At 37.9% G+C, this 14,854-nt stretch overlaps 1 pseudogene; it reads right to left on the bottom strand.

The window, feature by feature from the left end:
- Positions 1–2,675: 2,675 nt before the first annotated feature.
- LOC147608568 (G-type lectin S-receptor-like serine/threonine-protein kinase SD2-5) lies at positions 2,676–5,289 on the bottom strand (annotated as a pseudogene).
- Positions 5,290–14,854: the final 9,565 nt, after the last annotated feature.

The following is a 14,854-nucleotide window of genomic DNA, read 5'->3' as shown; positions in this document are numbered from 1 at the left end:
AACATGAATCAAGGTTATAGTGAACTGGTAACGATGTATTACTACCATTGTCCCATCGTATATGCATACACGAGATTTGAAGGCATTGCACATACATGCTTCTAGATGCCATACTCTTACTTTAGAAGAAGACTCAAAAGGCTCCACGAACACTCTAATCATTACAAATTCAAACTTGGAGATCAAGCTTTCACACCATGACAAGAATCTGAGGATGAAATCTACAAATCTACATCAGGTACTAGATGCTCTCTGCCACACATGAGAGTAGTAATAACTGTCATGAAAAAGGCACTATAAAAGTTGTAATCTTTATGAGAAAGCTGGCCACGACTAGTAGGCTCAATTAGTTAGCTTATGAGTTTTAGGAGCCCAAGTATAAATATATCAGGTATTTTCTAATAATGAAAGGACACAATCTCCCTTTGTGCTAATCGAGTTCTCTAGTTATATTTGCTCCTGGATGTTATTTTTTCTAGAGAGCATGCAAAGCGTAGTTTTCTCTTCCAAAATTTCCAACCTTCACATTTCAAGTCTATTCCTCAATACTTCTAGTACATTATGCAACCTTTAGGCTTCAATGTTCTCCCTTTGCCAAGACCTTCAATTGTTTGAAAAGGTAAGCATATCAAGAGGAAACTTTTGAGCTCCATTTTGAACTCATGGTCTACATTTACTAACTACTCTTGTCCTTGATTTGCTTAAAAGGTGATCAACACCAAGGGTGGTAATGCATTACAATAGTGATTGCAAGCTCTAATTGGAGGCCTCAAGTGTTAAGTGGCATCCTAAACTTTGACTTCCTTATTCACCAAGTATGTTCTTATTTATTTTGCTCATTTATTTTTATTCTATTGAATCAAATGCATGTGGTCTTTGAATGTGAACATGTCCTGTTGTTTGTAATACTTTATCTTATCATATGAACCAGGTTTTCTAGATATCTAAGTGAATGGCTCCTTCAAAGAAAAAAGCACAAAAAACTATTTCTTCTATGTTTGGATGGAAGGCACCAACACAAGGCTTGAACGATGATGCAGAGATTTTAGGGGTAGAGTTAGATCACTTAGAAGATGAAAGTAAAGGGAGCATTGAAAATACACAAATACAAGGACCTAAATGTAAATTTCGTGGAGAGGAAAATGTCATTGGTTGTGACATACAGTAGTCAATGGGGACAGAAGTGTTATGAAATGTGAGTATTGTGAGAAGTATGGATTGCTCGGTCCTTTTGGTTTAGAAAATGGTTGTATTAATATACAGCCATTTCCTTTTGGTTTAGGAAATGGTTGTATTAATATACAACATGACTCTCTTACAACTCATGTAATGTCGGTCCCTCACAAAATAACCATGGTGAAATGGACTTGTGAGATGGAAAAGAAAGCAAAGCCAATTCATGTGTACGTAGCTAATATTATGGATGCTAACATAGAACACATAATCACCACAATGAAGCTAATGTATTTCATTGCACAAAGAGATCTCTCTATTTCTACATATGAGGATCTTTGCAAATTTGCGATGATTATGAAGGTGCCCAATATGCCTAAAAGCTTAGAATGCTCTTCTCACACAAGTCAGTATGCCGGAAACGAATATCTTCATGCCATTGCATCACAACTTGTAGAAGGACAAATGCTACAAATGTTACAAAGTCCTTTCTTTTAAATTATGGTTGATGAGAGTATCGATAGAGCTCTTGAGCTTCATCTTAGTGTCTATGGGACTTATTTAACAAATAATGTTATTGGGCCAAAGATTTCAGAGTACACGGGTATTGTTTACATTGATGATGGGAAGGGGAAAATTGTGTACAATGCATTAAAGAGTTTTCTTGGTGAAAGAGGCCTAGGCGAAAAACAAATAGTTGGGATTGCAACGAATGGTGCTTCCGCCATGGTTGGAAGTGAGATTGGGTTTGGTAACATTGATGCAAAAGGATTGCCCAAGCTTAATAGCTATTCATTGCATTGCTCACCATGAGGCTCTGGCAGCTGTAGATGCTTCAAAGAGTTTTCATGAGCTCTTATTTGTTGAAAAGCTTGCAAACAAAGTGTACTCATGGATGAATAACTCTACTAAAAGAAACAAAGAGCTCATGGAGCTCTTGGAAATTATGGAATTAGATGCTCATCAAGTTTTGCAGATTCAGGCAATTAGGTGGCTTTCAAGAGGCTAAGTAATCGTTTGACTTGTTTCTTTAATGCCCGCCATTTTGACATTGTGGAAAAAAAGAAAAGCTTATAGAGTGGTACAACAAAGCATGTACTTTTACCAGTCAATTTTGTTTACATATGCTTGCCAATGTATTGAAGGAGCTTAATTTTTTTAGTCTCAAGGTACAAGAGGACAATGTTGACTTGACCTCTATTGGGACTACAATAGACCTAACAACAATAAGTAAGTTAAAACCGTCCTTCTTAAGTTGGACTCAACATTTTTGAAGGAGTTTTTGAAGTGCTCAAAGTTTGGATACCTTGATCCACAAGACAAAGATGGCTATATGCATCATCATGATCTTATTCACATTACTCATAAGATGTAATGCCACATCACATTAATTAGATAATTTGATGTGGGTTTTCATTTGATAAACATAATCCAAAGATCATTAAATTTTTTAATAGGACCCCAATACTGAAAGCGTGAAGGCATAATAGAAGAGGTCAAAAAAGGTACTAAGATGTTTAGCATGGGGGTGCATGGCTGATGCTTCCTGGAGGTGGCCCTGCTATTTCCACGCTGCCCTCCAGCATCTTCATCACCTGGGCCATCTCAGGCCTACCCTTTGGGTCGTCCTGGATGCACCAGAGGGCCACCAACACCATCCTTGTAACCTGCTCCGTGTCGAATCGGCCCTTCAAGCGTTTGTCCACCAGCTCTAGAATTTCCCCTTGTGCAAGCCTCTGAGTGGCCCAAGTGGGGAAGTACCAATCCCAATCCTCCTCTCCTGATCCATGAAACCTTGATAAACAGATGTTCTTTCGCCCCCCAACTATCTCCAGCAAGACCATGCCGAAGCTGTACACATCACACTTTCTCGTGGCTGCGCAATGGAGCAGCCACTCTGGGGCGATGTATCCCGGGGTTCCCCTCACTGCTGTCATCACCATTGATGCTGCTCTGTCGGTGGGCCTTGACAAACCAAAATCGGCCACCTTGGGCACAAATGCCGCATCCAGCAGAATGTTGTGTGGCTTGATGTCCAAATGGAGAATGGGGTCTGTGCACTCATCATGCAAGTAGGTAAGCCCACGAGCCGTCCCGACGGCAACAGCAAAACGCTGATCCCAGTCCAGCATGTTGGTGGAGGGCTCATCATCATCAATATGGCCAAAAATCCACTTCTCCAAGGACCCATTTTCCATGTACTCATATACTAAGAGCCTTTTTGATCTCTCTGAACAGAACCCCAGTAGCCGCACAACGTTAAGATGGCCTATCCTGCCCATGGCCACCACCTCTGCCAAGAACTGCTTGTGCCCTTGCCTCACTACGTCTAGCTTCTTCACTGCCACTGTCCTGCCATCTCCCAGAACTCCCTCGTACACAGAACCAAAGCCCCCGGCTCCTATCTTCTTGCTGAATTTATTCGTTGCAGCGTCTAAGTCTCTATAAGAGAACCTGTAAGGCAGTGCTGTTGCAATAGCCCGGATCTCTCTCTCTTCTAGTTTGGCTTCTTCCCTCGAACTTGCAGACCTTTTGAACACGTAGAAGTAGGTTGCGAGGCTGGCAGAAATCAATAAGACAATCACAGCAGGGAGGACAAAAGCAGGGATGAAGTGGGCATTAAGGTGTTTAGTTTTGTCCTGATTTCCACTACCATTAGAGCTGGGAACATCACCAGGAGCTGCTGGCTGATTATTGAAGTGTGGTGTAGTCGGTCCTTGCTGGTCATATGTTGGTATCTTAAGAAAGGCAGAGTAGCTAGGGTCGGCCACATCAATCATGGTGAGAAGATTGTTAAGTGGGATGAGGAGGCATGTGGAGGAGTTGAAATTATAGAAGGCAGCAGCACAAGAGCAGTTGGATGTGCAGAGCTCCTGACAATCTTTGAGGGGGCGTCTGTTTGTGTTCCAGCCTTCTATAAGCATGGAACCTAAAGTAATGTTCTTGTACTCTAGGAGGTTCTCGTGTTGGGTTGCAAATGTGTTGCATTGGAGAGGCACTCCCAGTTTACAGCCTTGGGCTGCATCATTTGGATGATTGGGAAGGAAAATCTGCGACAATGTACTACTGTTGCTGTTGTTTGGGCATGAGCATGACTTGTTTTTGGTTTGGGGAGGTGGGGGGAGAGCAGATGCTGCTGTAAGGTCCGCAAGCTTCAGGATCCACACAATCACCTAGCCATGGTTGTTCTGCTGTTGCACTTGGAGCATCAAGTTGCAAGTAGGCTTTAAGCTCTTTACCGTAGTCATAATCTTCAAACTCATAAGCACGCAGTTTTCCATCTGGATCCAGCCTCAAATAGTCCACCACGAAGCTGCTAGAAGGGACAAGTATGGAGATATTGAGCTGAACACAGGGAGCCTGCAAGCTGAAGGTGTATTTGCTATCATCTTCTACAAGAACAGCAGCAGTGTCTTTGCCAGTAGGGCATGGTGGAACAAGGGCTTGTGTGAAATTTTTACTGAAGGTTGATGTGAACGAGACGACTCTGTAAGGGATTGACCAGTGCGGGCCATCAATGGTGCGGTTGAAGACGATGCCCCCTGGGTGCATGGTGGCAGAATAAACAGAGGAATTGCTTGTGAGAGTCATACCTGGGACAAGCCTCTGGTCTGGCACTAGCTCGTCCAAGGGGTGCTGGAAGCTCTGCCACACAGGGCGGTTGGAGAAATCCAGCATGACGAGGTTGCCTGAATTGTCAAGATGCAGCCCGGACACGTTCACTCCTGCACTCCACGCTACTGTACCATTCCCATCCAGCAAGCACAGGCTCCCGGACGCACAGATGACAAGTGAGCCATCCTCATTTACAGGAAACTCTGGGTTGGCGGTCCACACAGGCATGTGCTGGGCTCTGCTAGTTATGCTCCCATGTTCTACCACGGAGAAATACGTCTCCTGGAAATCTAGCCGATGGCTCCAGAACAAGACCTGAAAGGCCAGGCCCTCAGATCTGAGCAAGCGGATGTATGGTGAACTGCCATACTGTTCAACATCATACTTGTTGGAAAAATCAACACAGTTCCTCACAACTATGCTCAGGTCTCAATGAGGAGAAGGAATGCTAGAAGTGCCAGCAACATGGATGCATGAGGGACAGCAGGACTGTAATGCGCTCCTCCCATTGTGAGAGAGAGAGAGAGAGAGAGACAGACACACACAGATTGTTGGTCATGTGAGCTTTAAGACTCTGGCTGGTAGTCTCGTGACTGTTGAAATCAAATTGGTCCAAGAAGTCGTGTAAGCTTTAGGACTTTGAATTCCAAATAATTATGCCGCCTTCTTGACTACCATTTACTTTAGCGTAGAATTTCTAAAATTAAAGTATCGCATCAGTTCATAAATAAATAAATACGTATATATATATTTATGTATGTATGTGTACATATATTATGTTGTGTTGTGTGTATGTAAACGTACATAGCACGATTGAAGGAAGGAGAATGAAATGGGCAATGGATACATATAGTAAACGTACATAGCATGATTGAAGGCAAGAGAATGAAATGGGCAATGGATACATATAGTAAACGTACATAGCATGATTGAAGGCAAGAGAATGAAATGGGCAATGGATACATGCACACACATATATATAAATAGATATATATGTTGGGCAATGGATACATACAAACAACATATATTGTGTGTATGTATTTTTATGTCTGTGTGTTTATGTATTTTTAGATAAGGCTTGTAAGGCATGATCCATAGATTGTCCAAGCGAGCTCTCATAAACACGGTTCCATTATCATTGTAGTGTCTGCACAAACAAGATAGTATCTGTTGTCTATACATGAATGAATTGATGTAGTTAGTGCTTGGCTTCATGCATATTGGATTTGACTATTGTTTCATGCAATCAAGGATGCCATGAAAAGTTTGCATACATGATCTCATCATAATAGTATGGTATGGATGACAATAGGAATCGTTTATGAAGGATGAGAGGCATGAGTGAAACCTCTACTTTAATGCGCTCTCCCCATAGTGTAAGCGCGCGCGTGTGTGTGTGTGAGAGAGACTCACAGAGGTGATATCCACTGTTGGTCATGTGAGCTTTAAGACTTTGGCTGGTAGTCATGACTATAGACAACGTGACGTGCAAGCCCTCTTGACTACCATTCCAAATAGCAAAGGTTACTCGACTACATGTTACTTTAGCTTATAATTTCTAAAATTAACGTATCGTGTTCTACAACAGAGGATATACATCAATTTATAAATAAATAAATAAACGTATATATGTGAATATACATACGTATATATATATCTATGTATGTATGTGTACATATATATGTGAATATACATACGTATATATATATATATCTATGTATGTATGTGTACATATATATGTTATGTGTATATTTATATATATGTGTCCATGTATGTGTGTGTAAACGTACATAGCATGATTGAAGGAAGGAGAATGAAATGGGCAATTGATACATGCACACACATATATATATATACACACAACATAGATACACACACACACACACACACACACACACACACACATATATTGGGCAATGGATACATACACACACAACATATATATTGGGCAATGGATACATACACACAACATATATACATATATACGTTGTGTGTATGTATTTTTATGTGTGTGTGTTTATGTATATGTACATAGCAAGATTGAAGGAAGGAGAATAAAATGGGCAGTGGATTAACAATTGGTGGTAGTTGTCTTTTGTTCCCATCGACATTGGCATGGCGATCCCCTTGCTATCGAGCTCAAAAGCTTCGAGCAAGTGCATGAACAGCATGTGGTCTTTGAAGGTGTTGTTGATGTGCATCTACTAAAATTGAATGATGCTTTAAGTCTAGAACATTGCACAATCACACCAAACAAAACATGTTCTTAAAGGGTAGAGACAAGCTTGGAATTTGTGGTTGTTCTCGTTTGCATCATTTATTTGGGCCAGATAAGGCTTGTAAGGCATGATCCATAGATTGTCCAAGCGAGCTTCTCTCATAAACACGATATCATTGTAGCGTCTGCACAAACAAGATATTATGTGTTGTCTATACGTGAATGAATTGATCTGGTTAGTGCTTGGCTTCATGCATATTGGATTTGACTATTGTTTCATGCAATCAAGGATGCCATATTTGACATGAAAAGTTTGCATACATGATCTCATCATAATAGTATGGTATGGATGACAATTTGAATCGTTTATGAAGGATGAGAGGCATGAGTCAAACCTCTACTTTAAAACTTTATGAAGGATGAGAGGCATGAATCGTTTATGAAGGATGAGAGGCATGAGTCAAACCTCTACTTTAAAACTTTATGACAATCATGGAGCCATCAACATTGCTGAACATATTAAGATCATGCGTGAGTGGATAATATTTCATATGAAAGGCACACATTCCAAGGTCGGGGCTATCTATAGCTACTTGGCTCTTGATAATAGTGCATTCCTAGTTTTAGACTAGTTAGGATATGTCATTGTGATTAAAAAATATGGTTTTCTTTTCGCTGTAACAAAAGCCAATGCAAATGAGCCCACCCCTCCTAGTAAAGGAAGAAAAGAGCACAACAAAACAACTAGCTTGTCCCCAAGCTATGTGTTCCATGCACCATATATAGCAAACCCATGGATAGCTTTGCATACAAGCTATGCCAATTTGATGAATCAAGCTAAATGCTCTTTCTTTATGCTAGCATTAACATCAATCATTAACTATTTAATAGATGTCTTGATCTAAACAAGCACTTTTTCTATGTCCTCACGATATGTATATAAATTCACCTTTGAGTAACACACATTCTATGAGGCATATTTTGAGTAACACATTCTATGAGGCACATTTTGCAATGGAACATATGGTCAACAATCATATAGAATATATATAAATGTTGCCCATTCTTACCAAAGGAGGGCAACAAGAGAACATAGAGTAAAGGTATGTATGAACAATGTTACCTATTCTTACCAAACGAGGGAAACAAGTGAACATAGAGTGGAGGCATGAATGAAGAATGTTACCCATTCTTACCAAAGGAGGGAAACGAGAGAACATAAAGTGAAGGCATGTAGTCATTGTGCATGCATAAATGTCTTTTCCAAGTACTGTTAGCAAGTTCCAATTCAACACAACTGCATGTACTGAAGCTTAAGCTCTAGCCGAAGCTTTGGAAGAAGGGATGCCAATTCTAGAAGATTCAAGGAAGGTTTTAGAGATGCTTGATGGTGCAGAGCTCATCACTAATAACATAAAGGAGCCTAGCACCAAAGCAGACATCAACAACTTGACTAATCCAGAGTTCATTGCAATGCTATTGTGTCTAATCAACAACTTGTTGACTAATCCAGAGTTCATTGCAATGCTATTGTGTCTAATCAAGAGAAGGAATTCTAGTTGACAACATAAGGGGAATAGATAGTCACACCCCCCTATTATTCCATACTTTGGACCTATGCCTCAATACGTGTCTAACCCTAGAAGGGAAAGAGGAAGAGGGAGAAATGTATTGCCTCCGGTATGACCAATTCCCATACCACACCTATGAGGTCATCAAGGACCCATTCCATTATCTACGTCCACCAAGCTAATTTGTTAAAGAATGGCTGAAGAAATAGGTAGGGGAGCTATGAGGGAGTTAGGACATCAAATCCACCATGATAGACATAGATGAAACCATATCAAGTTGCTAAACTCATCCAAAAGTGTGATACCCCTCAAGAGACCTATTATTCTACTAGGGTAGATTGTGTCTCACTAGGGAGCTCCCCTACATTGGCCCGATGAAAGGCTATCCCAACACCTTAACCCTAGAGCCTAAGGGTTGAAATTCCTTCATTACTTCCTTATAAAGCTTTTCCATATATGTCTGGTTCAGTACATTCACGTGGGATTTCATCCTTATAATTTTATTTGATTTGCCTCTATACAATTTCTCTTAAGTCTTTTACCATTATATACACACACACCCACACCCATACACACATACTAGGGTAGAGTGTGTTTCTTCCCATCACCGTTTGAGCTACTTCCAATGTCATTTGCACTCAAGGGTTGCTTTGAAATGTCTTGATCATAATAACCAATCCTATCCACTCAGAGGTTGCTTCCACGTCTCTCACTTTGGCATGCTAGGAGCTCAACCACATCCGACCAAGGGGGTTAAGACCTCTAGTGTGATTGCCTTCATGTGAAGCACCACTCAAATGATGAAATAAAAACCTATCTCCAAAAGTTTCTCAATCATCATAATAAAGATCCTTTATCACCACTTCTATAATGCATTTAAGCTTTACACAATTACAAATGCTTTTCAAGTAAATAACAAGCTTTCAAACATATCTAACAGGAAAACCATTGCAATTTGAGTACATCAATTTTAGCATTTTCGGGCACGATCATTGTCTTATGAATGAGTTTCCCTCTTCATTTCTATTATGAGAATGTATTTTAAGCCCTCTTAAAAATATTATTCTACCCTCTTAGATAATTCGGGGATGCCTAGATTACCTTTTCATCATGCCAAATTATGTTAATATCGTTGGTGATGCCATTTCAAATATTAATACAATTGGTGCACATTGACGTATACATGCGGCTTCCTATGTTTGTTGTGCAGTTGGATTGTGCAGTTGGATTGTATGGTAGGGTGATTCCTGGAGTACTTATGCTTGATGAACATGTGTGATGATGATGTGTATATCTAAGGAATAATTAATCTACCAATTTATTATTGGATATTTTATAAGTAAAGAGAACTTGAAACATTGAGGTGAAAGCGCACCAATGTATTATTGGATATTTTATAAGTGAAGAGGACTTGGAAGATTGAGGTTATAGCACACAAGTTATTATTTTTGGAAGGCATATATATAATTTTGGACAAGCTTTATATTTATGTGCTAGCTTAGACTCGAAGCATAGACTTGTAAATATTTATTTCTACAAGCATAAACTTGCAAATAGTGTAAATCTTAAAAGCTTTTCCCTACCCCCAAATAATTTAATATATAAGAGATATTTATTTAAATATTTATTTTGTAAAGCTTAAAAGCTTTTTCCTAGCCCCAAGTAATTTAATATTTAAGAGCTCTCTATTTTGGATAAAGAGAGAGTGTTGTGCAAGAGAAAGCATAGCTTTTGTACTTTTGGAGACTATGGCCTATTTTGGCAAATGAATGCTCAAAATAATTGTGTGGGAAATAGGCCACATACGTAAGGAAGGAAGATTGCACCCAATGTTTGTATCATACAAGTCCTAAGTATTTTCATATATTTTCATGTGTTAAATTTGAAAGCTTGGTTTATGTTGAATTTGTAGAAATAGATTAAGTTGAATGGTTGAATTTTATTTTTTGTAAATTCCTAGATGGGGATCCTTGGGTCAGTGGTATAATGGTATCAAAGCACGGGCTAGGTCAACTTGTGGAAGAGAATTGAAAAGGATTAAAGAAATTAAAGGCTAAAGGCAAAGGTTGAATGCTAAAGGTATTTGTGACCATTGGGTAATAACCACCAAAGGGCAAAGGAAGGTGAAAAACCACTTTTGTTTATTCAAATCACTTCAAAAGTAAAACCCACTTTTCAATCCCTTTAACCCTCTTCTTAATCGGGCACCATAGATGTGTTTGGCAACAAGCAAAGGAGGCTTCAAAACCGCTCAAATCTCATCAAATCAAGCAATTGATCTTCTCCACTTCATCAAGGGCTCTAGGCAACTTACAATCAGCTATCCTTCTTTAATTATGTGCCTATTTTCAGCTTACAAGGTTTTTGACTGATTGAGATTAAACCTAATATGGTTTTAAGCTTTTGAAAAAAGGTTTAAATGGCTAAATTAGCATATATTTCAAGCTTTTGGGGAGTTTTTGGCTACTTGTCAATTTTTGGTGGGTACTCCAAGGTTCAACTAGCAATTTCAAAAATTTTGGTGATTTTTTAGTAATGTTTCGAGGCCTAAAACTCATTTTTTGGCTTATTTTAAGCATAAAAATGCCTACAAATAGCCAAAAATATAAAATTAAATTTTAAAAAATAAATTTTCTATTAGCTTTTGGGACCAAAATTAAAGTTTTTAAACAGTGGAAAAAGAGCAAACATTAATTTTGATCATATTTTAACCTACGCTCAACGTATACCTGCACAGACTCCGTCGAAATCATTATGTGAAGTAAGACTCAAGTTTAACCTTCGACAAAAAGTTTTGGTTCAGCTTCAACATGAATACAAGTCATCTCGAGAGTGTTGAGGTAATTCAATTTGTTTGTTTTATTTAATTACCTGTAAATTATTTACTGCACTTCATTTATTTATTTATGTGTTTGCACAATCCATAATATAAGAGCAAATTGTTGTGCTTCAAGAGCTAATAGCAAATGAACATGATCATATGCACAAGTTAGAGCGTTGTATGAAGCGTTCTAGGCACAAATGTGATTTTTTTGATTCTGATGAAGAGAAAAGTGATCATACTAGACATGCTATTAAGGCTACATTCCATGCCCATAGTTATCGAAAAGACTCGTGCACATTAGCTAAAAGGAATTCACTTTTCAAAATTATAATGGGAATAAAGATGCTTGTTGCTTATTGCATGGTTCAATCAACTGGATGATTATTTTTCAGGCGAAAAATACTTTAAAAACACGATTATATGTGCTTGCAATCATTGAATTGAAAGTGTTGCTTTATGGTGGAATGTGATTAAGCAAGACAAGCATTGACCTAGTACATGGAAAGAATTCCATAAGCTTTTGAAGAAACATTTTCTTTCTTCACAATTGAAGCCTAAGGCTCATCAACGATGGGATACTCTTTGCCAGGTGGAGAAAAAGAATGTCCAAGCTTACATCGATAAATTCAGTGATTAAGAAGGTCAAAGAAAGAGAGCAAAGAAGGAAATTTATTGTCATTCTCAAGCCAACCATTAGGGAAGATGTTAATATGTTTCATCTTGGTTATCTCGGTTCTCCTATGGATCTTTCTCTCAATTCTAAATGCAAAACTTATGCTCCTAGAGGATCTAATAAAGGATAATTCTTATGTAAAGTCTTCTAAATCCTCTTTTCCTTTGAGTAGTTTTGATAAGTTCATGATGTGTAAGGGTAAATTTCTGGCCAAAGGAGATGTTTGGAAAGATAATAACAATAAATCCTCAAATAGCAAGCCGAAGAATCGTATCTTCAAGTGTTTCAAATGTCATAAGGAGAGGCACATTGCACTAGATTATCCAAAAAAGAATAATTTCTGGCCAAAGGAGATGTTTGGAAAGATAATAACAATAAATCCTCAAATAGCAAGCCGAAGAATCGTATCTTCAAGTGTTTCAAATGTCATAAGGAGAGGCACATTGCACTAGATTATCCAAAAAAGAATAATTTCACACATGTGACTCGCGTCAATATGGTTAAAGATGACGGACGATTCACCCAAGTAAGAGGGTAATTCTAATCCTAACTATTCAGATAAAGATAAGGTTCCTATCCATGCTTTGCTGAGAATTCAAGGAAAAATAAAATGAAAGAAATTTTCTATTTTACATGATGATGATAGTTCTCATGATTTCGCTTAACCTAGATGCATCGCACTCTAGTTAAAGGGGAAATAAGTACAATTGTACTAAAGAGGATAAGGACCTTGAATTGGAAATGAACTCATTGAAAGAAAAGAGAACATTTTTAGTTGCTCCTTTGCAAGGTGTTGATGTCATATTAGGAATGCCATGGACACATGAACATAACTCTCAAATTGATTATGACACTCATACAATAAGGTTAATGAAAGATGATAAAGAAATTTGTCTTCAGTGTCAAACTAAGGGTGAATTAGGTTCTCTTTTAACTCATACTCAAACTAAGGGTGAATTAGGTTCTCTTTTAACTCATACTCAAACTAAAACAAAATGATGAATAGAATATTCTTAAAACATCAAAATTTTATTGTAGTGTTTTTTTTATGCTATCTTAGTTTTTAGTAAGAATCGTCTCACAAGAGCAAGAATAGCATTTAGAAAAAGTGTTCTCACTTCTTTGAGAGAATCAGCTCTATGTCAATTATGATAAGGGCAATTTCTTTCAAGAGGAAATTGAATACTTAGGAGATATTGTATTTATTGATGGTATTCTCGAGTAGACCCTAAAAATATTGAAAGCATTGTTAACTGTCCCAAACTACGTGATATTTACAAACTTTGATCTTTTCTTAGCTTGTATAGCTACTTTAGGAAGTTCGTTAGCATATATTGCACATCCTTTAACCAAACTTCTTAAAATAAAGCTAGACATTTTGACTCGACTAGCAGACATGACCGTTCCTTTTCTAGGATTAAGAAACCTTTGACTCATGCACCAGTTCTTACATTACCACGACCATTCTTTATAGTAGTTACTGAGGTAAGTAGGCAAGCTTTTGGTGTTGTCCTCATGTAGAGGATGAACACCCCATTACCTACGAGAGTCGTAAAAAGCTTTAACCAATAAAAATAAATTATAGTACATATGACAAGGAATTAGTTACCATTGTACATGCTTTAAGACTTTGGAAACATTATTTAATGGAATCTCAATTTTTAGTCTAAATACTTGGAAACAGATTCAATGGACTTCATCATGGGTTTGCCTACTACATACAGTCATAATGACATGATTTGGACTATAGCTTCAAGACCAGCTTAGTAAGCCAGCCTATTTCTTACCTTGTAAGAAAACATTGACTTCTCAACAAGCCACGGTCATGTTTATAAGCAACTCTTTGTGCATCATGATTTGCTAAAAGCCATTATTTTTTATGGACTCTGGATTCTATAGTAAGTTTTGGATCACTCTTTTCTCCAACTTAGGCACTAAGTTAGACTTCTCCACCGCTTTCCATCTAGAAATGAATGGACAAATTGAGGTTACTAATAGTACTATCTTGGATCTACTTAGAGTGCCAACGTTGGCCCAACATCCTAGCTCATGGGAAAAGTACATTCATCTTCTATAGTTTGTATATAATAATACACCTCATTCAACTACTACTGGTTGAGCACCTTTTGATATCGTGTATGTGAAAGCTTTGTCTATTCTAACTACAAGACTTTGTCACAAAATCTAAGCTATCAATCAATTAACTATCGATTTTAGTCATATTTTGAGTGAGGTAAGACACTCTATTACACATGCTCAAGAGCAAACCACAAATGTAAAGGTATATTTTTTGAAATAGGAGATTATGAATTTTGAGAATTGAGAAACATCGACTTAAGTATTCTGAAAAATTTCTAGCTATTAAGCTCGCTCCAAGATTTTATGGACCTTTTTAGGTGATCCACAAAATAAATGATATTGCTTACCAATTAGAATTACCTACCCATTAATAGATCCATAATTCATTTTATGTTAGTTTGCATAAACCTTTCAGGGGAACACTTCTTACACATCATGTGTATGAGGATCCACCTCTTATTGAGGATGACAAAAAGTTTTGATTCTAGATACTATCATTGACCAGCAAATTACATTGACCTGTACTAGCAATTAATATATCAAATATTTGTTGAGTTTAAAAAATCATCCTCATGAAGATGCAAGATGGGTGCCTTCAGAATATTTATGTGCCAGATCCTCCGTTCTTTTCAACAAACATGCAATTAAGAGCAATTGCAAACTCAAGAAAAAGGGAATGTTATGAGTGTATTTTAAGCCCT

This window comes from Cibotium barometz, chromosome 53 (assembly GCF_041138505.1).
Source record: "Cibotium barometz isolate CiBa-2024 chromosome 53, ASM4113850v1, whole genome shotgun sequence".
Classification (NCBI taxonomy): domain Eukaryota; kingdom Viridiplantae; phylum Streptophyta; class Polypodiopsida; order Cyatheales; family Cibotiaceae; genus Cibotium; species Cibotium barometz.
The sequence above is the reverse complement of the archived record's forward strand: the minus strand, read 5'-3'. Positions and strand labels throughout refer to the sequence as shown.